The sequence below is a fragment of the Manacus candei genome, unplaced genomic scaffold (genome assembly GCF_025592945.1).
Source record: "Manacus candei isolate 608988 ecotype Guabito, Panama unplaced genomic scaffold, ASM2559294v1 h1tg000015l, whole genome shotgun sequence".
NCBI classification, from domain to species: domain Eukaryota; kingdom Metazoa; phylum Chordata; class Aves; order Passeriformes; family Pipridae; genus Manacus; species Manacus candei.
This window is the reverse complement of record NW_026138063.1, coordinates 6,794,690-6,821,455: the sequence shown is the minus strand read 5'-3', so window position 1 is coordinate 6,821,455 and position 26,766 is coordinate 6,794,690. Positions and strand designations below refer to the sequence as shown.

The window sequence follows — 26,766 nt, the reverse complement described above, 5'->3', positions numbered from 1 at the left end:
CATAATTTGTTTAAAAAGTTTGCAGGTGTTAGAATTTTTATTGAAGGCAGGGAGCTGAGAAATCACATCCAGTTGGTGAGGTAATGCTTGCTCTACCCGGGGAGCGCGAGCAATCTGCATTAAATAAAGGGCAGCTGTGTTGCCAGCAGAATTTTATATATATGAAAACTAATCTGAGCCATACCAAGCCAGACCTCTGCTCCTGCAAATCCTGAGAGAGAATGAGAAAATCCCCTGATTGCTCCCAGGTTTCCTCCAAAAGCTGGTGGGGACTTGCACCTCCAGTGTGGGAGTCCCTGTCCTGGCTGGCACTGTTCCATGGTCTGCACCCTGACAGCTGTAGGGATGAGCTGGGCGGGATCAGGGGTGCTGCTGTGATGGAGCCATCCCTGCAGCTCATCACAGGCTTTAGAGGAGAGAGAACAGCTGCTTCCTCTGTCATCGTCCAACTAATGCCTGTGACGTGTGGCCCCACAGGGCCCAGGTAGAGCGGGGTCCTTGCCTCTGCTCCAGCTGCAGGGCTTTGCTCTCCTAAGCCAGAGAAAAAGAAGGACAGCACACACCAGCAGTGGTTCCCATGGAGCTATTCAAGGGTTTTGGTTTTCTGTTTCCTCTTCTTCTGGGCTCAGTTCTGCTATATGTTGAAGCCCCAGCAGAGGTTTGAGATTTTTTTATTTTTTTTTATAGACAGGTTGTAATGTCAGGATATGAGGTTGAAAGGGCAGGTCTGAGTCAAATCTCAGATGAATTCTGAGCATTTCCTTTCTACGTGGATGAGATCCAAGAATTTATCTCAGTTCAATAAACCCCACTTATTTCTGATGCTCATTCAAACAGACTTTGAATCCCTTGCTCCCACAGACCAGGACTGGTCATTTGGGTTCTGCACAGCTCTTTCCAGAGAGCTCAGGACATGTGGAGTCAGCAGGGGAGATATTTGGGGTGACAGCTGAAGTGGGCTTCTTAATTTTTATGTATATTATAGATATTAGAGATTATATACATATAATGCCTGTCAGGATATAGCCTGTAAGACTCAGGTAGCATCCTTTCAACTGCTGCCTGCACCCAGTGCCTGGGGAAGAAGGACCTGGCAGACAGGAGTCCTGCTCTAGGGGTGGGGGCACAGGCTTTGTCCTTAGCACAGCCCCTCCAGGAATATTGCACATTACCCCCCCACAGATGTTACATAAACAGGACTAAAATTAGAGCAAATGATACTTCACAGGCGGAACATCATCCCCAGGGGCTCTCAGGGTTTCTACCAGCTGGGACTAAGGCACAGGCTTAGTGGAGCCCCACACATCCCACCATGCTGCCCCCAGTCTCCTCTGCATCCCTGGGCCTGGGCTGAGCGAGTCCCACAGGATCTTTTGCCTGCCTGAAGTAAATTTTCTCTTATTTCCCTCCAGGCTCTCTCTTTTCCCCTGCTGCTGAATTTCACTCAGCATAATGATTTCGAGGGCACCATTTTCAATTTCCTCTACGGAGCCAAAATTAATGCTGAGTTTATGCCACAGTGTAGCAGCTCTTTAAGCATCCACCAACAGTGTGCATATTTCACTATAATGTAATGGCTCCTGAACTCAAATACTGCTTAAACCACCACTGTACTCCACTGTAAATATCAGTGATGCTTTCCTGAACCATGGTGCCAGCAATGATGAGTCTGTTGGTGCTGCTGATGTGCCCGTTAACATCCCCCCAGGATTTTATTACCACCAGGAGCATAAGCATGTGCAGGCGCTGAGGTTGTGGTCAGATGCTGCTGTGGGGTAGGGAGAGGTGCTGATCCTCACCTTTCTCCTTCTCTTTTCAGCCCTGTCTGCATAGGGAAGCCCCTCTCCTCTTCCCTCCATCACTTCTCTCTCAGCACAGCTCTAGGCAAGGGTTAGATCCAAACAAGAAAGTTCGGGTTTATTTTCCTTGGTCCCCAAGCCTTGTGGGCAAATTATTGAGATGAAAGTTTTTAGTTGAGTTATGACTTCATTTTATACCCTTCTGTTCACACCTCACCCCTTACAAGAGAGGAGGCCACAGGGGTTTTTTTTTAAGTAATACATATAGGTGGGAGGACAGAGGGAAATCTGTCAAAAAAAGGGGTTATAAGTGATTGCCAGGCTATGGATTGACCACGTCCACTGCCTTGGGCCGGTGATTTTGACTCTGTTTAGAGAGGAGCAGGGAGGGGGTTATAAGAACCCTCGTGTGCAAAAGTACACAAGCCATTAATTATGGCGACCGCCCCTCGATACGATCTCGCAAGAGCTAATGGAGCATGAGAAACCTGTGGAAAATGTTAGTGAGGGCTGTCAGGATGTTTGTCTTACGAGCTGCTCTGGATGATCTCATCTCTCCCAACGTTTCGGAGGGCGAGGGGTGTGCTGGGTCAGCGGGAGCCGCAGGAAGGAGGGCGATGGGGTGGGGGCACGGGGTCTGCACAGGCAGAGAGAGGGACACTTGCTGCGTTCCGCTGCTGGAGATGAAAAATAGGGATGGATAGGGTATGGCTTGAGGGCGTTTGGAAAGCATCTTTTCTTTCTGCTCCTCTGAAACAGCTTAAATAAAATGTCACTTGGCATTGCATAACTGGGCGATGCAGGGCCTGGGGAGCAGCTCAGAGGGGGCGGCACTGGAGCCCCTGGTGAGGGGCCGCAGGGGCAGGAGGGATGCAGCCAGGCTGGGGAGTGATGTGTTGCTGTGTGCAGGGCAAGAACCCTTTCTCAGGGGAATTCCTTCTGCTCCCACGCCTTCTCCCCACTGTGGCTCGCAGAGACCATGCCCAGAGGACCAAGTGATGACAAACAGGCCAAAAATGGTGGCGTGGCAATGTCAGAGCCAGAGGTCAGCTCGCTGTCCTGATTTATAAGAGATCTTTCCCACTGCATCCCAGGGCTGCCTTGGCTTTTCATTCATGCAGGCGATGACGAAGGGCCGTGCTTAAGCAGCATGACCGTGCTGGCACGGGCAGCTTTTAGGAGCAGGAAACCGCTCCCTTTATCCTCGCTTGATCTTTCGGAGTGAAATATGTGCAGTGCCCTTGTCAGCAGTAAGAGCCTCCTAAGGAAAGAAAGAAAGGTTAGCAAGCAGAAACAGATGTTTACCTTTAACTTCTCGCTTTGTGTGGACTGGGGAGGCGGGGGGAGGGAGATTTGCAGTGCAGGAGAAAATGCTCTCTGAAAGCCTGAGAAAGTCATGTCGGATCAAATCTGCCTTTCCCTTGATTTTGCTGTGGTTTTTATTTGGCCCAGCATTCTTTCTTTCTTATTATTATTATTTAAACACTCCATTCTCTTAAGGGAAAGATAATTGCTTTTTCTTTCGTCTGCCTGAGCCTCTCAATATGATTAAGATATAGAAACCAAATGCCTGGACATGAGGATGATCTAATAGGCACCAACCAGCCCGAGTCACTGTGGCCCAGTTTAAAAACATGGCACTTTTCCAGGATCTATTTGTTTCTCTTAATACGGTGATTTGTTTTTCTATATTGCTCTCTATAATTATCACTGTGTTGTGTATTCACTGGCTCTAAGCTCAGTGTAATATAAATCTGGAATTAGTGTATTGAAGTCAGTGTCAGATACATTTCCTTTAACATCTAAACTAGGTCTTAGAGTCATTTATCCTACTGTAGCTCCAAACTAACTCCACTAAAATAAATACAGCTTCTCTCTCAGCAGTGTTTCCCAAAAAGCTCTCACCACAGTCCCTGCCTACACTTTCCACCCTTGTGCTAAACCTTAGGCTGGGGGTTAGAAAAAAATTTCCACTAGAGGAGGTGGTTCAGATTAGGTATTAGAAACATTTTTTTCACTATAATAGCGGTCAGATATTGGAATAAATTGTCCAGGGAGGTGGTGCAGTCACTGTCTCTGGAACTGTTCAAGAGATGTCTGGATGTGGCACTTGGGATATGGTTTAGGGGTGATTAGGGTGGTCTGGGTTAATGGTTGGACTCAACGATCTTAAAAGTCTATTCCAACCTTGATGATTCTGTGATTTTGTGAAGATTGTGCCTTCTCATCAAACCTTTCTTTAACCCCCCACTGAAATCTGGCTGTGTTTTCCTCTCTGGAGGACAAAGGACAGCTGGGTCGGAGCCAGAGCCTCCCCCTGCACTGCTGGCAATACAGGGTTGCTGTTCCTTCACCACTTTAGTTCAGCCTCCCTCCAAAGCATTTTTGGGTAATCACGGGCTCAGGCTGCTGTTAAATGTGGTGCTTGAACCTTTTGTCTTTCTCTGGGCTGCCAGGGCTGGAAACGGCTTTTACAGGTTTATGTAAAACTTTGACTGCTTTGTCTCCACACATAACATGTGCCCAGTTAGGGCTGAATTGGGGTCCAATGTTTATCCTTCCCAAGATTTTTTTCAGTAGTCCAGGGGGAGGGTGTTGAGGCCCTGGCACAGGTTGCCCAGAGAAGGTGTGGCTACCCCATCCCTGGAGGTGTCCAAGGCCACATTGGATGGAGCTTTGAGCAACCTGGTCTAGTGGAAGGTGTCCCTGCCCATGGCAAGGGGGGTTGGATCTAGATGATCTTAAAGGTCCTTTGATGATCTTAGAGGTCTTTTCCAACCTAAATGATTCTATGATTCTATATACATGGAAATTATCAGTGAAAACACTATCAGGGTTGCTGTGCTGCACACAGTGACCACAGGGCTGACCTCCTTGAGTAGGTGGACAGCTGGTCCCTGATGTCCCCTGGAAATAGTCATGTGCTCTTCTATGAATTCTGATAGACATTGCTTTAAAATAAAAAAATGTAGCTTTTCAATCTCTTCCAATTTTAGATTCAGGTAATCTGGAGAAATCCTGATATATCTGAGAGTTTGGGGTTTTTTCCTCTCTCAGATGAAGGCTGGGGACATCAATAGGTGCCCAAAACATGCCTCATACTTCCCAGTGTTTTCCCTAATTTTTTTTCTCCAGTCACTGCACAATAAATGCACTTCACAGCCCTGTGCTGCTGCTTGATAACACAGCTGGAGAGAAGCTATTTTCTGATTTTCAGATATCGTGGTTTATCTCTAATGCTGGTTTTCACTGGCAGTTTAAGAAGTTCTTAGAAAACTCCTCAACTTCCCCCTTAGTGCTGAGATGGTAAGAGACAGATAAAACTTGTCGTTTAATAATAACCACCAAAAAATGTAGAGGTGTTTTAGATGTAAACTCAGGGGCTATTATTTGTTTTTTTAGAGATGGCACATGGCTCAGCCCTACCCTGAGGAGAAACAGAAATTATTAAACATCCTTTCTACTGGACTTAAACACAAACAAATAAGCAATCCCAAACAACCAAACCACCCAACCAAACAAATAAAAGCAGAACAAAACAAACTGACTCAAAAGCCAAAGAATGTAGTTTTTACTGAAAAATTGAAACTTGAAGATTTGGGGTCAAAAAACTTTCAACTCAAGGCTTAAAGTTCTGATTGGGAGATTTTCTTACTGGGCAGTTTTGTTGGCCAAGACAAAGGTCCTGTGTCACCCAGGGATGCTCTTTCAAATGAGAATTAAGATGTTCCCAATCATGGTGATGAGGTTGGGTTTGGGAGCTCTCCCCATGAGGAAAAAGGAAGAATTTTTTTTAGGAAAAGAATTGCTATTTCCAGTGGACAGCAGGCCTGTCTCTAAAGATTTCTGTTACAAACCTACCTTCTTTCCAGGAAACATTGTTCCTCCTGGCTACAGGCATCACTTCAGAGAACAGAGACCTCCTGGTCCTTCCCTAAGCATCCCTCAAACCAGCAATATGTAACCAGCTCCTGCTCCCTGTTAAAATTCAAACCACAGCCTTCCTCACCAGTCCTTTTAAACCTGTCAGGAGTCACAACTGGTGTCATGCAATCCTTGTAACCAGTGCAAAAGTTGCACCCTGGCTTCTAAAAACAGAAGAAGGAAGAGGATGGCTAAGAATGGGCATAAATACACCAAAATGCCCATGTGCTGCTTTCCCTGCTGCTGGTCCGACAGCGTTTCCACTGCTCCTCTCCTTGGAAAGCAGAATAAACACGGGCAGTGAGTAATAATGTGTAATAAGTAGGGATGAGAAATTCATGTATCAGTAGTCAAATGACATGGGCAGTGTGTCACCCCTGTCCCCATACCACGTTTGATGGCAGCTAAGTGTTGTTATGGGTAAGGAGAGGGTGCTGGAAAGTGCTGAGAAGCTGGAGTGCATTCCTGTAGAGTAGCTGGAGGGGATCCCTAAAGGGATTCATAGAATCAGTGGAGGGATTCATAGAATCATTAGGGTTGGAAAAGACTTATAAGATCATCAAGTCCAACCATCAACGCAGCACCACCACCTTTTTCATCACTAAAACATGTCCTCAAGTGCTATATCCACTTTTTTACTTCTAGGGATGATTATACCACAGCTTCCCCAGGCAGTCTGTTCCAATGCTTTTCAACTCTTTCTGTGAAGAAATGTTTCCTAATATCTAATCTAAATCACCCTGAATTTTGTTACGTATGGGCTCTAGCATTTCACATCCCAGTGGACTTGGGATGAGCACTCGTGTGCTTGCCAGCATTGCCTGCCAGGCAGTGTGCTCATGTGCCCCCCCAGGAGTGGCCAAAGCTGGAAAACCTGGTAGCTCTCAGGCAGATACCTTGTATGAATGGAGATTTCTTCCATATGCAGTCCAAGTATAGGCTACCTGGGCATGTTCCTGGGTGAGCACAGCCAGCAGCAGCTGTGTGTCTGCACACACAGCCCACGGTGGCCAGCACACGGCCATGCACTGATACTGCCTTGAGTCCTGAGCACACATATGAGCCATTCGAATTGCTTTCATCTGGTATGGCCCAAAACGTGGCCACGGGTAAGCAGAGACCTGTTGTTGTTTGTCTAAGGTACAAAGGGGGCTAAGACACTTCTCTTGGGCTGCTTCCATTTCCCTGTGATTAATATATTCAGGTCTGTAGTTGTTTGTTTTTATAAACTCCACAAACAAAAACTTGATGTTTTGGTACCGAGCTCAAATATGGGAACAATTTGGTTCCCAGCGCCAGCATTTCTGATGCAAGAACTGAAAGGCGTCCAGAAATGCCGTGTTTTCACTGAATAGTCTTTGGTCCCAAGATATAGCATTTTTAAAGCATTACAGAAGCAAAAACAATCCCAGTGCCTTGAAAGCTTTTTACACTGACTCTGCTTCATGGAAACACTGACTCAGGGCCAAATGGCTGATTGTGTCGTGTGATGTAAGAAGGAGTTAGAAAGCTTAGCAGGGCATTAGAATAATGCAGTGTGTGTGTGTGTCTGCGTGCAGTGAAGGGGGGACATGGCATTTATTAGAAAGCTTTAAATCTTTTGCAGCTCTGTGTTAGTCACTTGCAAAACAGTCACAGACCCAGTTGAAAGCGATGGGAATGCGATGTCTGACAGGCTCTAAGCTGCTGAGCTGAGTTCCTGGTCGAGATCTTTTCAGTTCATTTAAAGGCTGCAAAATCTTCCTTGCTGGGGTGGGGGAGAAGCAAACACTGCTGCTGTGCAGCCAAGGGAGAAAAGGACTTTGTTATACTTCTGGAAGGGGAATGAAGGATGTAGCAATGTTCAGGGGTGCCAAATTCTGTCTTGGTTTCTGCTGTCACACTAAACTAAGGGTGGAGATTTGGGGATGGTGCAAATCTCCCCAGATGCAGAGGCTGGCAAAAGGAGAGATGCGATGCAAGGGGAGTTCCAGCTCTGCCTCTTCCCTGCTCCATGCTGGTGGGAAAGATTTTATCATTTGCTTTATCTTGTTGTCCTGCCAGGGAGAGAAGCCATTCATTGCAAACATGAACTCTGAGATGAGTAAAAATCAGAGATGACCCAAGTGCCTGGAGGCATAAAACCAGCTACTGAATTGTTCAGCTTGTTTAATGAAGTGGAGCAGCACAAAGACACAGTTCACATATAGATTTATATATACAACACTGGCACTCAAACAATTTATGGAGCACACTGCAAATTTAAGATTGCAAAGCCTGGCTGCTGTCAGCTGTTAGAAGGAGATTTGGAATGGAAAGTCCTATCAGAAAAGCTGCCCTTGCTGTAGTGCTGTGATGGCAGAACATGAAGGATCTGGGGATATGCCAACTCACAGCTGCTGCGGGAGGTCAGTGGAGCTGCTGCTTAAACCTCAGGTCTGGCTACAGTGAAGTGCCACTTGCTGTTGTCATCTTGCCCTTGAGTAGTGACTCCCTGCAGAGCCACAGGTAAGTCACTGTCCCTGCTGCACCTGCAGCACCAACAGAGCTACAAGGCAGGTCTGCTGCAGTTCACTCCTATTTTCTAAATATTTGCATTCTACACACACACGCATATAGCCATGCCACAGCCATCCATGCCATCTCTTCCTTTGCAGCCACCTCAGTTCCCAGCAGCACGGTTGTGAGTGGGCAGTCAGCTGCCCTCGCTGCCCTCAGTGTCTTCACTGTCCTCTCTGCCCTCACTGCCCTCTCTGCCCTCACCCTCCTCCCACTCTGCCCCTGGCACAGCCCCACGGTCTCCCCTGCCCGCTGGGCATCTGTGCTCATCCCCACACCGTATGTGCTGCCAGCCTGTTCCCGGCGTGGAGGGTGAGTAAGGCTGTCTCATCGCACTGCTCCCACCTCCAGTGAGTCATCGGCCAGGAGGAGATGCAAGCGCTGAACTACATTCTATGCCTGTATCTGAAGCACCGGGTTTGAATGATGGTGCAGGTCATTAGATCCCTAATTTCCTCTTTAATGGATTTTCTAATGCATTTGATGAATAAAGAGATGCTCAATAGTAAATAGAAATACCATTTGCAATCTTGGACGTGAAATAGGGCCGTAATGTTGCCATTATTTATGTTTACCCAAGCCCTGTGGACCTCAGTGAGGTGGAACAGTGTGAATGCTGAAAGGACGGGGGCTGGAAGCGCAGGGCAGTGTCAGACCGGGCCACTGCCAAAGGAACAACTTGAGTGTGCGGGCGATTCGGAACATGAATGATCCCATTGACTCCTGATAGCCTGCGGATCTGACCTGGGCTGAATGGGCCTTGTGTTTGCAGGGAAAGATGGCCCAGAAGGACCTGAGAATGACTCCAAGCAAACGTTGCTAAATGTCACTTTGTATGCGCATTGTCTGTCCCAGACCATGAGCTGGGACATCGGGAGGGGTCCTGGGTGCCAGCCTGGGGCTGTGCTGGGGAGGAGGTGGTGTGAGCAGGGTCCTACCTGCAGCCCGACCAGCTCTGTGGGCTGGACTGAGCTCCTCGAGGGGCTCATGCTCACTGCACGGGGGCTGCCATCCCTCCACAGCCTCCTGCCCGGGTGGGAGCTCTCTGCCCTGCTGGGTACAGCAACTTGAGCCTCTTGTTTCAGAAGTACCACGTTGGTGCACAGTAATGTGATTATACATTCACATCCACTTGTGTAAAGCTGGCAGCATCCTCAGCGAATATTTTCATACCTCCAGTTTCTAAATGGCATCTCTGCTAACAGCCATGTATCATCATTGCCAGCAAGGCTTTGGAGGATGCATGAGCAAAGTGTGATATTACTTAAACCTCTCCAAGTACTGTCTGATAATTAATCAGGCGTGGGTTGGTTATGTTTTCACCTTACTCGGTGGCGAATAATGCAATGTAACGAGGCAGGATTTTAGTTAAAATTCTCTAGTGAGCTGATCCCCCCAGGGCAAGACAGCTGTCTCCCTGTGTATATATGAGGACACCATGGACCAGAAGGCTTGTCCAATCTTTTCCTTCCTGCTGAAGCGTCAGCATCAGATAGTGCTGGGTCAGTGCCAGAGGTGAGAACCCAGCCTAGAGGAAGCAAGAGTCTCATCCAAAACTGGAGACCACCAGCCCTTGCTGGCCCAGATATCATTTGATTTTTGGGGTCTCATAGTGCAGCTGTTTTTGCTACAGTGTTCTCTCCAGTAGTGCCATTATGTATTAATAAGGGACAGAGCTGGCAGCAAGAAAGGGCAGCAGAAGTACACATTTGTCTTGCTGTCCAGTAAGCCACATAACAAATAGTGATGCCAAGTGTAATCCTGCTTCAGTTAAAACTGTTGCTTTGGTTTGTCATCATTCATTGTTTGCAGTAAAGCTGCTTAATGACAGGATGTGGGAAATGAAAAGTTTTTTATGTCCTCGTAGACTTTTTAAAACAAAAATTCCTGAGCGATGAAGGGGAAGAAGGTGCTTGCACAGGAACCCTGGCCAGGGTGAACCTTCCCCAGCCAGGCTCAGGAGATGGAGGTTTTGCTCTCAGCTTCAAAAATAACCTGCTGTGTAAATCCAGGCAGTATCCAAGCAGTCCCTCTGCTTGCTCTGCTTACATTACACATCTGGCGCAGATGCTCCTGCCCGGCGCCTTGCAGAACAGGATCTGCATTTTATGGGAAGAAATGAAAAGATAAATCCCATGGACCTGTGTGGGGCCACTTTGCAAAATGCCTCATGGCCAATTAAGTTAACAAATGTTAGATTTTGAACCTAAATATAGGGGAACGGAGGCAATTATACACATGGACCATGAGCAAGTGGAGGAAATCTGAGGTGGACAAGTGCTTGAAGAGGAGACTTCATTAGGCAAGTGAGGAAAGACACAACCCCAACTCTGTCAAAAAACTGAGGTGCATGGCGTGCCTTTTTCATTTTTAGGTGCATTTTAATAATGATCTTAATTTTCATACAGGCCACAGTGGGGCTCCACCCCTTCTCGTGCTATTCACATCTAGTTGATGGAGCAGAATTACCAGCGTGTGTGTGATTCTTTGCTCCCAGTGGGAACTCTTCTTTGTGGGTGCAGTTACATCAGGTAAGCAAATAGGGAACTTGATGGGTTTGGTGGGAGATGCATTTCTTCAGGGCTTTAGACTTGTTTCTGGCAGCCCTCAAAGAACCACCAAAGGCTGGGATGTGGCCAACGAGTCTGCCTAACTGCTAGCCCACCCCCTGCTTGACTCTGCCTCTAGAAATATTCTCTCTCCTGTTCTGTGTATATTTATTAAGCTATGTCCTGAACTATGTGAAATCAGTGTGGAATTTGCCTGAGGTTTCTCTCTGCTGGCCCAGGGCTTCTCAGCAGTGTACGCAAAATTAAAGGAGGTGCTGGGGTTGGGATGAAACCACTCCTGCTTATTGGAGAGGGAGAAAGAAAGGAGTCAGGGAGCTGTGCTTTCTGCCCTCGGTGCTGCAGGAGGGTTGGGTGGGCTTCCTGCATACTTGGGATTTTCCATGTTTTACAATCTCAGATAAGTGTCACCTTTGTTTTTTAGGATTATTTGAGATATTCTTACAATAATCTATTACCATCAGATCACTATTATGCTCATCACCACTCTCTAGGTCCCAAAGTTGGTTTTTCTGTGGCTTTTTTTTTTTTTTGCATCCCTTGAAAATTTCTATTTCCAACCAGCCTACTGTTATCTCACTTTTGCTATTTTAAGTTCTGTGGCACAAAAAGGCTGACTCACAGAAAGCCGTGTTGTAGGAAATATTGGCTCAGCTGAGGAAATAATTCTCAGTTCATTCTTCCACTGTGAGATTTGGGGTTTTTTTCTGTCCCTTTTTTTTTTCTGTGTGTGTGTTTTTCGGTCTCATGTTATGGCACACATCTAGCACCGTGAAAGATGGAGAGCTGTTTCTAATACACTGCTCTACCCAGTCAAATCTCTCTTTCTCTATATACCCTGAAGTGTTTTATGTACCTGCTCGGAATGTTACAAAGGATGCTTGCACAGCTCACAAAATTTGGTCTCATTTTGGAAATGTTTTGTGGAAATATGCTGCTTAATCTGCTGCAGCCAGTCACAGTTACTGTCGTGGTGGTGCATGTCGGAGGGGGTGAAGATTACAGCCAGCTTGGGGAAGTTTGATACGTTATCAGAGGTCCTCAAGAATAAAACTGAAAGAAGTGGATGTTCAAAGAAATGTAGAAAATCGACAAAAAAAAAAAAGGGGGGGAAATACGGGAGGCCCCGGGGAAGTCATCCTTCTGGCTGGACTTGTGCTGCTCCTTCTGAGTACCTGCAGTCACCCTCTCACTAAGGGATTGTGTGGAATAAATCCCGGGCGTACTTTAATTGAGTGCTAAGCACATAAGCAATGTGCAGTGAAAGACAAGGCTGGAGATCCAGGATGAAATCCTTGCCCAGCGGGGTGGGGAAACAAAAACAACCCAACAACTGCAAAACCTCTATTGACTTCAAGGGCTTTAATCACCGGAGCAAGTTGTCTAATAACACACTGCAGGGTGTGCTTTGGCACTGCCATCTACTTCGTTCGTTTTATGCTTAATATGCCAGAAAACAACGTTTAACATCTTGTATAAATGGATATAGCATATCTGTCTGCAGGAAATCAGCTGATGCAAATAATATGAGAAACAAAACCAGGGTCTTTCGAGTGTACCTACTTATGTTTTTTCTACACCTTTTTGACACCATCATTAGCAAAACCTAATTAGAAGGTGGTTTTCAACAACTGCTGTCCTCAAGACATAAAGTATACCCCTCAAATAAATAATATTATCATCATCTTTTAAAATACTCCATAAACACTAATTTACCCTCCCAATTTACTTGTGAGATAGATAATTATGTGTTAACAATAATATAATCACCATTAGTAGCTGTGTTAGTCCTCTCTTTTTATAGATGGAAGCTCATGCCCTGATAATAAACAGCTTGCTGAAGGCCACATGAGGAGTCTTTCAGGACTCTGATTATGGAGCAAATCAGTCCTGGCTCTGTCCTCCCCTCACATAAAAAACGAAACAATGTCAGTATAATGAAAAAGAAAGCAGGATTTAACATGGGCAAGAAAGAGAAATCTTCTTCAGGTTGGCTGGATTCTTGAGCTGACAGGAAATATTAAATTAGTATGTGACAGAAATCAAGGTAAATAATAAATATTATACCTTTTGTACTTGTGCCTTTATTTACTCTGCAGTAATTATACCGAGTAATGTAGATTATATTATGAATCACTATGACGCTTACAAGACTGAATTTTTTTGCAGCCACATCCTGGCCCTGTGAGATAATCTGTTTGATCTCCTATGCGGGCCAGATATGTCTTGCTTGAAACTTCAGAGGTGTGTGAGAGCAGCTGGTACACACCCTTTTTCGTAACCATGTTAAAATAAAACAGGTTTGGATTTGCTCAGCCACTGTAGAATGTAACATCTGAGTTACAACCCAGCTGTGAAGGGAGCTTTGCCATAACCACAGAGTTAACAGGGACCCCTTCAGTATTTCTGTTTGAGAAGTAACATTTTCTTTCCATCTTAATGTGGATATTTTCATATGCAATTAAAAAAAAAGAAAAAAAAAGAAAAAATTAAAACAATCATTAGTGATTAAAGCCAAAACATAAATGTGTTCCTATGCCTCCAACAACCCCAGTTCAGCTAAAGCTACAGTGCTGCACCTGTGATAACTAAACCTGCTGAGGTCAGTCAGTGCCACTTTCCAGAGTCAGGTCTGTGTCAGCATCTTTCTGTGTTGTTCGCTCATTTTTCTCCCCTTCTTGTGTGAAATATCCACCAATCCTCCTGGGGCAGGATTCTGGGTAGCAAGGGATGATATTCAGCTTTTATTTCGTTCTCCCTCTTGTGCCAGGACCCACTGTGGGAGCCAGGGGAGGGACAGTGGCATCCTTTGCCCTCAGTATCAGCCCTCTGTGGGCAGAGAGGCCCTGGGACAGCAGCAACAAACCCACTGGTTTTCTTCTCAAAAAAAAAAAAGAGGACAATGTGCCCAGGTGGGAGCAGCTGCTTCCCTGCAGGAAGCCAACGTGCAGGAGCCCTCGCTTGAAGGGGCTCAAGCAGCAGGCATCTCTTCTCTGTTTCTTCCACTTTTCCTTTAAAAATCCTTTCCTCTGGCACTGATCCGGAAGCTCTCCTTGGTACAACACATTCACACACACATTTGTGTTCCTCTTAAAAAGCCTTCAGGGAATGCTGGGCCTCTAGCTGGGAGGTCAGCAGTAATAACACAGTAAGGCCAGTGGCTCGGTTTGGTAAGTATCCCCACCCCCTCTGTTTTTGGGGGCCTGTTGGTAGCTTTTAAAATTAGAAATGTGAGATTGGCCCTGTGCAGAAGGGCCGAGGCGAGCAGCCCGTGCCCTGTTGGAGCTCTGTACGCCAGGGAGACGCTGACAGGTTCTTGTGCCTCAACACCAATGTAGGGCAAAACGTGCTCTGAGCAGCATAACTTGTGTCCTGAAACTTCTGAAAGAGCCACTTCATGGCTTTGGATCACACAGTCCATCAGCTGCCTATGAATGAGGGACTATTCACCTGGTCATGCCGTGCCTCTGCTCTTGCTGTTTATTCTGGGAAGCAGAAGCCTCTGAGATCGATCTGGTAAGTGTATCAATGAGATGATTGTTTTGAGATTGACTCCTCCCTGCCTTATGGAGTTCTACAACTTTATCTCTGTGTGTATACTTTAAAGCATCTGATAAAAACTAGTGCTACAGGTATGCTAATGACTAATGTTAAACATTTTTTACCATATATGTCCACAGTTCAGTTACTGATGAATTTTTACATTAAGGTATGGGCAGAAAATGCTCCATACTCAGAAAGAAACCCTTTTCCAGCATGTCATCTTCTGCAGTCATTGTCAGCAGACTCAAAAAGAATAAAACCAGTGCTTTCAAATTGGTGAAACCTCCATTTCCTTTCTCAGCACAATACAAAGACAAATAGTTTATAGGCGTGGGTTGGTTTTGGTTTGGTGTTTGTTTGTTTGGTTTTTTTAAGTTGATATCTGCCTCATATTAAGGGAAAAAATAAAGTCTTAGAGTATGAAGGCCACCAGCCCTAACTGTTCAGTGCTCCCTGCTTGCAGCCACAGGGAAGTCACGGTGGAATTCTTAGGGTGTGTGTGTACCTGTTCATTAGGATTAAACTGCCCTTGTGGTTTATGTTAATCCACTTTGGGATGCAAACTGAGGAAAGCATCTTTGCGGGGAACTGGACCGTCCATTTCGGGGAGCCCGATTCCAGCACCCAAGTCCCTCCTCCACCCTGCCAAGCCCGGGAGCTCCCCCGTGGGAGCCTGATGGTTCTTCTATTTAAGTCAACAGGGTTTAAGTCCCGCTGGTTTAAATATCAGGTTTAACTGGGGCTTGCCTGCATATCAAAGGCACTATGGTAATTTTTACAAGGGAAAGTGTTGAGGGAAAGTGTTTGCCTAGTGCTGTCCAGGCTCCTCCCCACTGTCCCTGTTGCTCAACACGGTGCTGAGTCACTGCCCTTTCTCACCCAGTAAGCGCCTGCACTTTCTTGGTGCTGTGTTTGTGTAGGATGGGGTCATGCATGCCCAACCTGGGGGAGTCCTCTGCATAAACAAGAGCTAAAAATGAACAAAGAGCCTTCCTGCCTCGCTGGTATTTATTTACGCACTGCCGTGCATGGCAAGTTCCATTCTGGCACCTGGATTACGTGTGGACTGGGCTTGAACTTTCCTGGAGTCGGTCATACACTTCCCGCTGATGTACTGGTGCCTCACTGGACCTTCAGTCTCGCCTCGATCTGCAGAAGATTTATGGAAGGATATTATATAGATTTAACACAATACCATGGGTTTTATTATTTGCTGGAAAATGTTAATAAACCCCAAGTATTACAGATGCATTTTAATCCCTGAAGTGATTTTTGAGTAGAGTGCATGAATTATTAATTGTTGTTATTGTTATTATTGCAGTGCATACCTACCTCACAGGGCATTGTGAGGATTAATTAATTCTTGTAAAGATGTAAAAGGCCATATAGGTGTCAAGGGTTATGACTAAAGTGCTTTGAAAATGGAAACCATTCTGTGAGTGCCAAGTATTATTATTTATGGAGTCCAGGCAATGTGCTTGGTGCTGTGCAAACACTGGGCCAGTTATTGCAAATATTTGCTTATATGTGCTTGGTAGGCTGAGCACTCCCTGTTACAAGTAATTTCAGCTATTTTAAGGATGTGTCTTAAAAATATGGCTGTGAGAAGACTTGCCAGTCTCTGGGATGCCATGGGCCATGAACAGCTGGGCCACTGAAATGCTTTGGAGGCATGCTTTTATTCAAACACAGGTATGAACCAAGACCTCAGAACCGCTCCAGTTACACATCCAAAAGTCAGAGCTTTGCCCCATCTTTCTCATTACTCTGGGAAAGGAAACATTACAACAGTCATTGTTTTAAGTGCCTCTCCCAGCTAAAGGCAAAGCCGACTGCCCAAGCTCAGCTTGCTCACCAAACAATCTGCTGTAAACCACAACCTGCTCAACTGCCCTGTGTTACCCAACATCCGTTCTTGGAAACCTCTGAGAGTGAGAATCTCCCTCCCAGACGCTCTGGAAGTGGCCTCTGGTAGCTCTGAGCCCAGCTACGCATTTGGGCAACAAGAACTACAAAGTCTAAGGCTCATCGTGGAGAGCAAAAGGCCTTTGTGCAGTCCTGTGGGGTACTTGCCTTCGTGAAGAAAGGGAAACCAGAACAAAACGGATGGGGTACAATTACTAAAGCACCAATCTGCCAGAGCGCACTCTGTAGATCCTGCAGAGCAGAACATCTCCTCGGGTAATTGCCCAGCCGAGCACGTCAGCAGGTTAAAAACGAGAGCCTGGCACCCCGGAGCCGTGACTGAACATTTGGAGAACGCCAGACCACGGAAACCTCCAGCCAGATGACTTCAGTTCAGCACGTTGTCGCTGCTCGGCAGATGGATGGGAAGTCGGTGTTTGTAGTTCCTGAGGGCCAAACAACGCACACTCCAGGGATTTTCCCTCCCCCGTTTCTCACACAAGCTTTCTGAACGTTACACCTCTCATTCCCGTTTCATGGACTTTTCTCACAGCTCCTCCCATATCCTTCTTTAGGCCCCTGGTGTCCCCCACTCCCCTAGAAGAGCTCCTTTTCCTTTTGCCTTAGGCTACATGTGTATTCCCATTCCCCTTCCTCCACTCACTGTTTTTGCTTATTTTCTTTCAGTAAATCAGAGCATCAAGGAGGTTAAACTCCTTTAGAAGCATGGTCCGATCTGAGATAATAATGCAGAAACTAGAGTGCTAAGAGTTTCTTTGCACTTTTTTTTGCTCCATTTAAATTTCCCACCTTTCAGCAAAGTGGTCAAATTTTGGAATTGGACTGGTTGCTGTCTTCAAAAATGATCACCTCTTACATACCTAAAACAGATAACCTACACACCATTACTGAGAAGAGAAAGTTGCCCACTTGGGCCATCGAAAACATTGCAGAAATAAATATTGGACATCAAGAGATTTGCAATTACAAATACGCTTCCTGACTTCCTAGAGAGATTTTTGTTTTCTCATATAACTCTGGCCTCTTCAAACAAATGGTCTGAAGGCCCAGGGTTTTCTCAGAATTGTATGATTTTGCAATGCAAAAAAATCTGTTTTCTCAGAGTATTTTAATATTTTTCTTCATAAAAGAAGGAAAAATGCATGGGTTTGACCCTGAGGGAAATGAGCACTGTGAGGTGATCCTACACCCAGACACCCACCCATCCAAGGCTTTGTGGAGAGGTTGGGTCCCATTTGTTTTTGAGAGGATGCTCAGGTAGGTAAAATCTGCCTATGGTATGTCCCAGGCATTAGGCTGAAAGAAAAATCCACTCTTAACTCCAGAACTGCTGCCTCACAACCGTAATTCTCCAGCAATGCCGAGCAACATCCATTAAAAAAAAAAAAAAAAAGGAAAAGCAGCACTGAATTCGTGGCCCATCTCTTTATCCTCTTTTGCCAGCAGTGAAATCAAACTCTGCAGAACTGTGGTGATGCGGAGGCCCTGTTTGAGCAGCACCAGACCTGGGATAGGGCCCATGGCGAGCCTTTGGAATGAGCAGGGATAACACTGGATGTTTCTATCAGATCTGTGCAGGGTTTGTGGTCATTGTGACTCTGCACGGTGCCAATGACCGGACATGAGAGTGCTGGACCATCGCCCAAGAGTGTGAAACGCTGTTGCAAAGCCATTTTAAGATGGAAAGGGCTGCCTGGTCACGAATGTGGTTTTGATTAACAAAGCTCGCTTTCAAAAACTAACAATGCAGATGGCAAACAGCATTTCAATTCTAAAAACGAGCAGAACCCAGGTAGGACACTACACTGCTGCAGTGGAGGCTTATTTTCATTACATGAAATTAGAGGGCAGAGGTGGTAGCGGGGCTGGATCCCGGTGCCAGGTGCCATCGCCAACCGCGACGGGCTGAGAGAGGAGAGAAGGAAAAAACCACCATGTTACATCCTGCATTTACATAAGCGCTGTTGGCAGCGCAGTTTAATGGCTTTCCTAGAAAAGCTCCACGGCCCGGGGCCTGCCATGCCCGGGCGGCCTCCCCTTCCCCTCCCATCCCATTCCCCGCAGCCGCTTCCCCGGGAGCAGCAGCGGCGGCGAAGGGCGGGCGAGCGGGCGGGAGGCAGGGAAAGGGATCCGGGAGCGGGTCCCCCGCCCCGACCCCCGCGCTGCCAGGGCGGCGGGGTTGTGTGGCCGGCCCGGCCCGCTCCTCCTCGCCTTGGCCTCGCCTCCCGGCTCCGCTCCTTCCCTTCCTCCCTTCCTTCCTTCCCTCCCTTCCTCCCCTTTCCCTTCCCTTCCCGTCCCTTCCCCGGCGCCCATTTCGGCGCGGCCGGGCACCCGGAGTGTCTGCGGGCCGCCGGCTGCTCCGCGCCGCTTGGCTCCTTCCCCCAGTAACAGCTCCCACATTCCGCCCCGATCCCTCCTCAATCTCAATCACACACACACACATATTACTTTTTTTTTTTCCTCCCCTCCTTCCTCGGGACTTAATCTCCAGCCCCCCCTCGCCCTCCCCACCCTCCCCTCCCCCGGCCCCTGGCTCGGATATAATTGAATATCACAGCGCTACGCGCTGGGTATTTTTTTTCCTTCCTCCTCCTGTGTGTGTGTGTGTGTGGTGGTTTTGTTGTTTTTGGGTTTGTTTTTTTTTTTTTTTTCTCCCCTCTCCTGGTATTTTTTTTCTCCTCCTCCTCTCGGTGTGGACACCTTAAAAATACATATATATAGATATTTATATATATATATATTATCGACACCTATACGCGTGTACACACACACACACACACACACACACACACACACGCAGGGATGTGCGCGTATAATATACACGCGGCGGTATAAAACACACGGGAGGAGGAGAGACAATCCAGGGTGAATTCCTCGTGCCTCCATTCCCTGGGAAAGGGGGGAGCAGCCGCTCGCAAGGTAAGGACCGGGGGTCTCCGAGCCCCGGGGGCGGGAGGGGGCCGGGGATGGGGATGGGGGGGCGGCCGCCCTGTTTGTGCCGGTGGAGGCGGGAGGGGGATGGGACCAGAACGCCCCTGTGACCCCCCGTCTTTGATTAATATGTGCATATATACACGTATATGTGTGTATAATATCTATATATTTACCCCCCTCCCCTCCCCCACTCCGCGCCGCTGGCTTCCCCTCCCCCACCCGCCTTCATTTTTTTTTAATTTTTTTTTTTTTTTTTTTAAGAAAAAAGGGTTTAACGGAGCGGGGGATGGGGTGGATGGGGGGGACACCGGACTCGGCAGCGAATGGCACACGGGAGCCATGGCGAGAGGCCTATTTTTAGCCTGATTTGTGTGGAAGAGCGGCTTCCCCTCCCCCCCTTCCCGCATATTTACTTATGGGGGGGGAGGGGAAAGGGGGGAGGGGAGGCCCTGCCCCTCCCCCACTGCTCGGAGTTCTCCCCCATCCCGACCCGGCCATTCCTTGGAAGGGGATACACACCCCTCCCCCAACTCCCCCCCGGGCCATTCCCGGTGTTTCTTCCCCCGCCGCGAGCCAAGTTATTGATCAGTTTTCCTGCGAAGTTCGGGGCGGAACGTGCAATAACCCGCGGTCGCAGCGAGCGGGCCCAGTTTGGGGCATAAAATCAGCTTTTTTCCCCACTTCACAGCGTCTTTCTGTTCCCGGGTTTATCCCTGTCTGAAACCCTGGTGTAAATTGTGTGTTGCATCAATTAGACGGGCTCACACGTTGATGCAATGTGTACATTTTCTTGGTGGAGGATATAAGCCCTGTAATATGTGGCTTATTATTGTTGTACCCTCGAAAGGGTTAAAATCTGTCGTGTTGTTCCAGGTGAATTTAATCTTTCATCACCGAATTTCCTTTTAAGGCAGCTTGACAGAATAAAAGTCTCCCCTCGCTTGTCTTTATCCCCAGAACAGCAAAACTTTGTGCTTTATGGCAGGGGCTGGTTGCTGCAGATGACACGTGAGTGTGGAGGAAAGTTTGGTTTGTAGGTCGCTGTGTAGGAAAGTGAAGTTTGCTGGTGAAGTTTTTACTACTCTCCAGTGTGCTCAACTTCCTCGTTTTCCTGTCTGTGTAAATCAAATTCCTAACTGATTTATGGGGGGAGGGGATCACAAAACATACTCCTTATTGTTAAGGCATGGGAGGCATGATCAGGAGAACCAAGTCTTTGTTGCGTAAAAAAAAAAAGAGTATTCTATTCTGGGCTTGTCTGACTTGCTTTGCTGTCCTGTGGTACAGAAATAAATGTCTGAGCATGTTGAATGTATTAACTGAGGTTCTTTGGTGTTGGTGGTCTCTACCCTTTGGGTGTTGGGAGTTGTGCCCCTTTGGCAGAGCGGGCACGGTTTTGCAAAACTGAACTTCAGGGTTTGAGTTGTGACTGAGCTTTTGGGCAGTTTTGGGCCCTCTTCTTGCTCTGAGCAGCCTGAAGGCTGACGTGTGTGAGGCTCATTCTGGGTTTTGGGCCTTCCTTTGGACACGTGTTAGCAGGGTTTTTAGAATATATTTCAAATGAAGACTGAACCTCCAAACTCTTGTGTGTGCCCCTGTATTTAAGCAAGTGGGCATGTGGTTGGGCATGTGAAAGGCTTTTTTCCCCCCTTACTCATAGAAGAAAGGGGTCCACACTGGTGATGGTGCTTAGGGCACAGGTGGTGCCCAGTACATGATCATGACAAGCTTTCTGTGGTTTCTTGTAGTGATTTTTTCTTTTTTTTCCTCTTTGCTTTTGGTTGAGGTCTAATGGAACAGCAGCATACTGTAGTATTTGCCTAAGATCACCTCAGCTTGTACACTGTTGTTGCCTTAAGTTTTCTTAAGGGAAGGTGAATTTGTCTTCTGGTGCTGTGTCTTGGGAACTTGGTGGCCTACCTCCTAAACTATTATTTGGAACACCTGGAAAACACTTGGTTCTCACTCCATGAGGAAAGGGGTAGGAAATGTAATTTATGTGCATGAAAAGAATTGGTGTTTGGCTTTCGGGCTTTATGTTTATTTTTAAGATTGTTCAAGAGTTCATTTATTTATTTATTTATGTTTGTTTGAATATGTGCAGCCATAACGCGTGTGCGTAGCGTGAAGAACGCAATAATTGCAGGAGATTGTGTTGCTCAAGCTTTTTTTCCCCTCTTCAAACAGGTAGTTAAGATTTTTTTTCCTGTGAATTTTTTTTTAATATGAATACTTCTTTCAGTTTTACTCTATATATGGTAATTATTGATGTTTGTGTAGTGCTTTGAAGTTGTAAGGCAGGGTATAAACGCTAAGTACCCAGCAGCAATACTTCATAGTCATTTTCCCATCATGAAAGAGTTTGATGCTAAAAAGTGCTACAGCCTTAAGCATAAAGAGGCTCTGGATAGATTAGGGGAAATGGTCAAAATTGCTGATTAATGTTGTTTTCAGATAATAGTTTTTAGTTAGGAAGAACAGATCTGAATGATGTAAAGCAAACTGAGTTATTTTACCTAACTTGATTTTGGTCTGGAATTTAATTGAACATGGACTTCACATTTGAGTCGGAATGTGTTTGCTGTTATAAGTTTTGTAGTGGCAGTAAAGACCCACATCCTACAAGGATGTAATCGTGCAGAAGTCAGGAAGTCCTGTAAAAAACACAACTTTGTGAACATCAGTGGTCTCGTTCGGCTGAATAAGCTCTGCAGCTGTCTGTGAAGTTGCTCCCAGAAGTTGGGTGTGCTTTGTATTAGTGGTGGGCAGTAGGATGTGAATCTTTCATTATACTGATGCTGTTTTGGTATCACAGGGCTGTTAAGGGTTTTCAAGAAGGCTGAAGTAGTGATATGTGTGACACCTTTCCATTATTAATCCTGTTCCACTGCACATTGGGAGTCCCAAGCAGTAGCCAACCCCCTCCAGTTTTGGCTTGCTTTGCCTGTCTCTTCCATCCCCCCAGTCCCACAGCCACTGGGGATTGTGGTGCCTGTGTGAATTCTGACACCTTACTGGCAAGGATACTGTGCTGGCAAATGGAGAAGAGGCAGACACAAACCTCCCGCCAGGCCAGCCGTTCCCCTTCTGAACGGGGATAGGGAGGTCATGAAGTGGTCTGGTCCCTGCTTTGGAGAGGAGGGCAAGGGCAGGGTGTGCTGCTGTGTCCATACTGCAGTATTGTGATACTGAAATGTATCGTGCCAAAGTGTGACTCATTCACAGTCTAATTTGTGTGTTTATATGGAGTGGTGTGATACCGTTCTGTGTGCTGACCATCCTCCCTGTGCGTGCACACAGAGTTTAGGGTGTAATAATGGCTGTATTTAGTGCCCTAAACATCGGCTCATGCAAGTAGCTGCAGGTTGGGAGAGAAGTGAAAGTGTGTGTGCGTGCACACTGTAATTATGCATGTTTGGCTCCTACAAAAAGTAACTGCTGTGAGAATATACTCATTGCGTGCTCATTTTTAAATACAAATTTAAGTGTTTGTGTTAGGTGGAGAGGTGTCAGTAGTTTCCCATTAGGAACTATGATTGACAGCTCTTTTCAGTGTTTGAGTTTCACTGCAGCATTAATGTAGTAGCTTCAAATTAACAGGTGATGAAGAAACCATTTCTATGTTCCTGCTATTGCTTTGGCTAACCCATTCCCAAATATGTGCAGTTTTCTAAGTGCTGCAGTATGAAATTAGATGGTCTTAATTTCTATAAAGTAACTTAATAACAAGAGTGACTTTACTAGAAAAAGGTTCATCCAGTGATCCTGAGCAGAGTAGATGGAGACTGCTTTATTCGTCTCATAATTGGTTTCCTCCGAGATAAAGTATGACAATGAAATGAGGAATAAGAAATATCTTTTGATATGAAATTGTAGGGGAATATATTGGCTTTCTTTTAATTTTGCAAAATTGAATTAGCTAACTGGAGGTAAGAAGCAGTGAAGATGAGGCAGCATAGCTGTCACTTTGGGAGGGTTGATTGCTTGAGTGAAAAGGTTCGGAAGTCTGGTCTGGAAATCACACTGCCTGTTTGTATGAAAACTGTGAACAACTTCTCCTCCTTAGGATTTTGTCTTGTGGTGTCAAATCCAGAAAGGGAAGGCCCTTTTCTTCTTTCTTGTAATGAAAACAAGGCTGAACTTGTTGATACAAAATGCCCTGGAGTCTCAATGGCCTTGTTTGAGCTCACACAGAATTTTCCTTTGGTTCTGAAGGATCTATAGAGTCATAACTCAGCTTACACTCTGAAACCCTGATCTTTAATACTTTACCACGTAGCTTTCTGTGACATCCTTTGGACTTTCCTTTTTACATGGTTAAGAAGCCTTAAAAAAAAAAAAAATCATTCCTTGATAAGAAATAGGCGGTCATTCCAAGCTGGAGGTTATTTAACTGCAGGGATAAGTGCACACACTGGTCAGGTGTGAAGGATCTTGCTGTCCTGGCTAGCCAAGGAGTGAAATGCTGGTGCTGCACCTCACCCTTGCTCGCTTTGTTGGATGGGCTGCTTGCAGGGAAGACTTCTGAGCGTATTTCCTTACCCGTAGAAATAGTTATCCAAGGGTTTGAGGAATCGGTGTAGCTCTCTGAAAAACCTACTGAAAGAAGCTCCAAAGCAATGAGGAGGAATGTTACGGAATTGTCTTGGCCAATGTATGTGACCTCTTTCAAAGAGTCCCTTTTTGGTCTTTGAATGTACACATATGTGGCCTTACTCAGTGCTACGAGGAGATACTGAGGTCCTTCTCAATATGTCAGTTTGAACACCAGAAGCAACATCCCTGGGTGTGCTATCAGACTAACACATCATTTTTTCAGGATGAGTAATGCATGCAGGTTGGGTGTCAACCTGGTTACGTGGTTCAGTGCCTGCCCGTGGCCCTTCGTGGTGCTCTGTGTGCCGTGCTGGGCTCCAGGAGCTGAGCGCTACAGAGTGCAGTGGGAGTGGGGATCAGTCCCCTGGATTTGTGCTGCAGTTCTGTTTGGTGCAAACATGACTCCTCTGAAGAGTATAAACTGGCATCTGCATCTGTAAAGTAAGATATTAATAGTCTTATTTTCTAAGATGCTGAGTCCCCGCAGTTGCATGTGAAGTTGGCAGTTTCTGTGTGTGCTTAGCATTTCTAAAAATCAACTCTTGTGTGTGGTTTGCTGGCTTTTGCAAACTCCCGTGAGGGTGTAGTTTCTGTTCCTGGGAGCAGTATTAGTAAAAGGCTGTGTTGTGTACTCTGACTTGTGTTTATTGTTGTAATTCTGAAGTCTCCATGTTGCAAAGGAGCAATCTTGTTTACTAGTAATGTCTAGCAGTAAAAAATCGGAATCATCCAGAGAAAAAACAGTTGTGTGGTTTTTCTGTTTTTCTTTTATGATCTGAGGCTCAGTTCAATCTCTGTTCAATGTCAGTGTACTACAGACACACTCTCTACAACCGTGTGCCATATGCAGACACTCTTGAGTGTCATTTCAGATTGCTGGAGGTGCATTACTGGAAGTTTTAGGTGGTGTGGTGTTAGTAATAGGCCTTCCCTTCCCCCAGTTTTGCCAGCCCGGCAAGGCAGACAAACAGCAGGAGCACCCTGCAGCTAATGCTGGTGCTCCTTTTAACCCGTTGTGGGTTTGGGGAATGATTCAGTCACTTCCCCAGCTGCAGGCAGAGCTCCCTCCGAACCCCACTGACGTCAGGCTGATGGTAGATTTTTATGAATTGGGACTGTGAAAGTGCCTGTGGAAACTTTCCTGCTCTGTACACAGCTACGTGCCTGCTGGTGGAGACCAGAGAGCGCACAGAAAAGATCTCTCTGCAGCCTATTCCTGGAGCATTTTTCCAAGGTTACGAGTTAAGGGTCAAATATTTACTGTTTGTGAAAATGTAGTGCTAAATATTGTGCCCAGTGCCAAAACCACAGAAATTGTCAAGGTCTAGAGCCCTAAATAGAACCAGTCCTAAAAGTTGCATCCATTTGACATTAACAATGTTAAAAGTTCAGGCTCTTCACATGGGTGGCCTATCCCCGGCAAACTGAGCAGGGAAGTCGCTGCATGGTGAGCACACACGAGGTGGATTTCTGTCCCCTGATGGTTCCCTAAAAGTACCAGGCAAAGAAGAAGCAGTTTGATTTCCTGGAAGAAGCTGCCCAGGCTGGCCGAGGAGAGGAATAATAAGTTTCATAGCTCTTTTGTGGTTTTTGGACAGACTGATTCACGCTCGATTGTCAGCAAGACTTCTGAAAATACGTTTTTGCTTTGTAAAAATAGTAATAAAAAGATTCAATTATTTTTCATTTATTATTGATGTTGACGTAACTTAGAGTCCTCTTGGACAAATGAGCATTTTTGCCATTAATTTGAGCACTTGGGAGAGTGTTAAATGTGGCTGAAAATCTTGCCTTAAAAATACCAATTGATCTTAACAGACATGAGTGAGTCTGTCGCCCCTCCCCCCTGCTTCCTGGTCTCTCCAGCTCAAAGAAATCATGAGGACTTTTCCCCTTTTAGGTTATATTTAAATTTGTGGGGAAAGAAATAGTTTTGATATTGCATAGACCTATGGGGGAAACAACAAGAGATCTGGGTCAAAAAAGTAGGACATGCAAGATTTAGAAGCTGTTGAAGTGTATTTATTTGTCCTATATTAGGTTAAAGGAAGTATTGGTGCTCTCAGTTTGGAAACGTGTCCTTCAGTCTGCGGTGTGCTGTAAAGGGAAGACAACTGTTAAACAGTGAATCACCACTAATTTTTGTATGGATGTCCACATTCTTCTCTAGTGCAGAAATTTTTGCCTGGATATTAACACAAACATGCATTCCTAAATAAATACTCTTGGAGATAAATTTTAATTAGGAATTGCTTTGTAAGAATACAGATTTTTGCCATGATGATGTTTGTGAATCTGTAACATATTTATTTAGGGGTTATGTTTGTTCAGATATAATACTTTTTAGTGTACTTTGAAAGCAACGTTAGCACAGATGTGGATGGAGGAAAATGAGGGACCAGTGTTGCCAAAACCATCTATTAATGCTGACATCAAATAAATGGTGCTAGAAATGGCTAATGCAGAGGATCTGGGGTTTAGAGAAGTAGGGTCCATACTTGCTGAACAACATGAATATTTTGCTGGTTCAGACCCGGGACCTGATTTTTCACTTTATTTCAAATGCACAACTAAACTTCATGATCTGGTGTCTTGTTTAGATTGTAAGTATCTAGCACTGGGAGGGATGAAAAAAAAGTCAGGAATAAGAAACTTCAGTATGTTGAATTGCAGTAAAACTTGAACAAAAATACAATGAAACAGCCTAGTAGGCAGTTTTGGTGAGCTTGATCTGATAGCAGGAATGGATATCTAAATGTAGCTGATTAATAGAAACCAACTTTTTTTTTTTAACAGCTTTTACCATTATAGTAAATGTTTGTCACAATTATTTGAATTGTGAGAAAATTGCTTTGTATTACTGTGACTGTCTTCCAGGGCAGATTGTGGAGGGCCTTGGATTACATTAGAAATATCAATGTGTTTATCTTACTGTTGGC

General features: G+C 45.8%; 1 protein-coding gene and 1 long non-coding RNA gene across 6 annotated transcripts in view; both read left to right on the top strand.

Annotated features, from left to right (window-relative positions):
* LOC127468767 (uncharacterized) overlaps window positions 1–16,669 on the top strand; it is a 43,419-nt gene extending 26,750 nt beyond the window's left edge. The window contains exon 4 of the long non-coding RNA XR_007903671.1: window positions 16,659–16,669. This is a non-coding gene — a long non-coding RNA (uncharacterized LOC127468767). The remainder of the gene's footprint in view (window positions 1–16,658) is intronic.
* Window positions 16,670–17,978: 1,309 nt separating this feature from the next.
* Window positions 17,979–26,766, top strand: part of TBL1XR1 (TBL1X/Y related 1) — a 110,576-nt gene continuing 101,788 nt past the window's right edge. For 2 of the 5 annotated variants that reach the window (XM_051782288.1, XM_051782284.1), the window contains exon 1: window positions 22,759–24,268. The gene's annotated coding sequence lies outside the window, so the exon portion shown is untranslated. Of the gene's footprint in view, window positions 18,090–18,564; window positions 19,217–22,758; window positions 24,269–26,766 lie in introns of those variants that run through there. The other 3 variants (XM_051782286.1, XM_051782285.1, XM_051782283.1) reach the window with 3 other exon arrangements.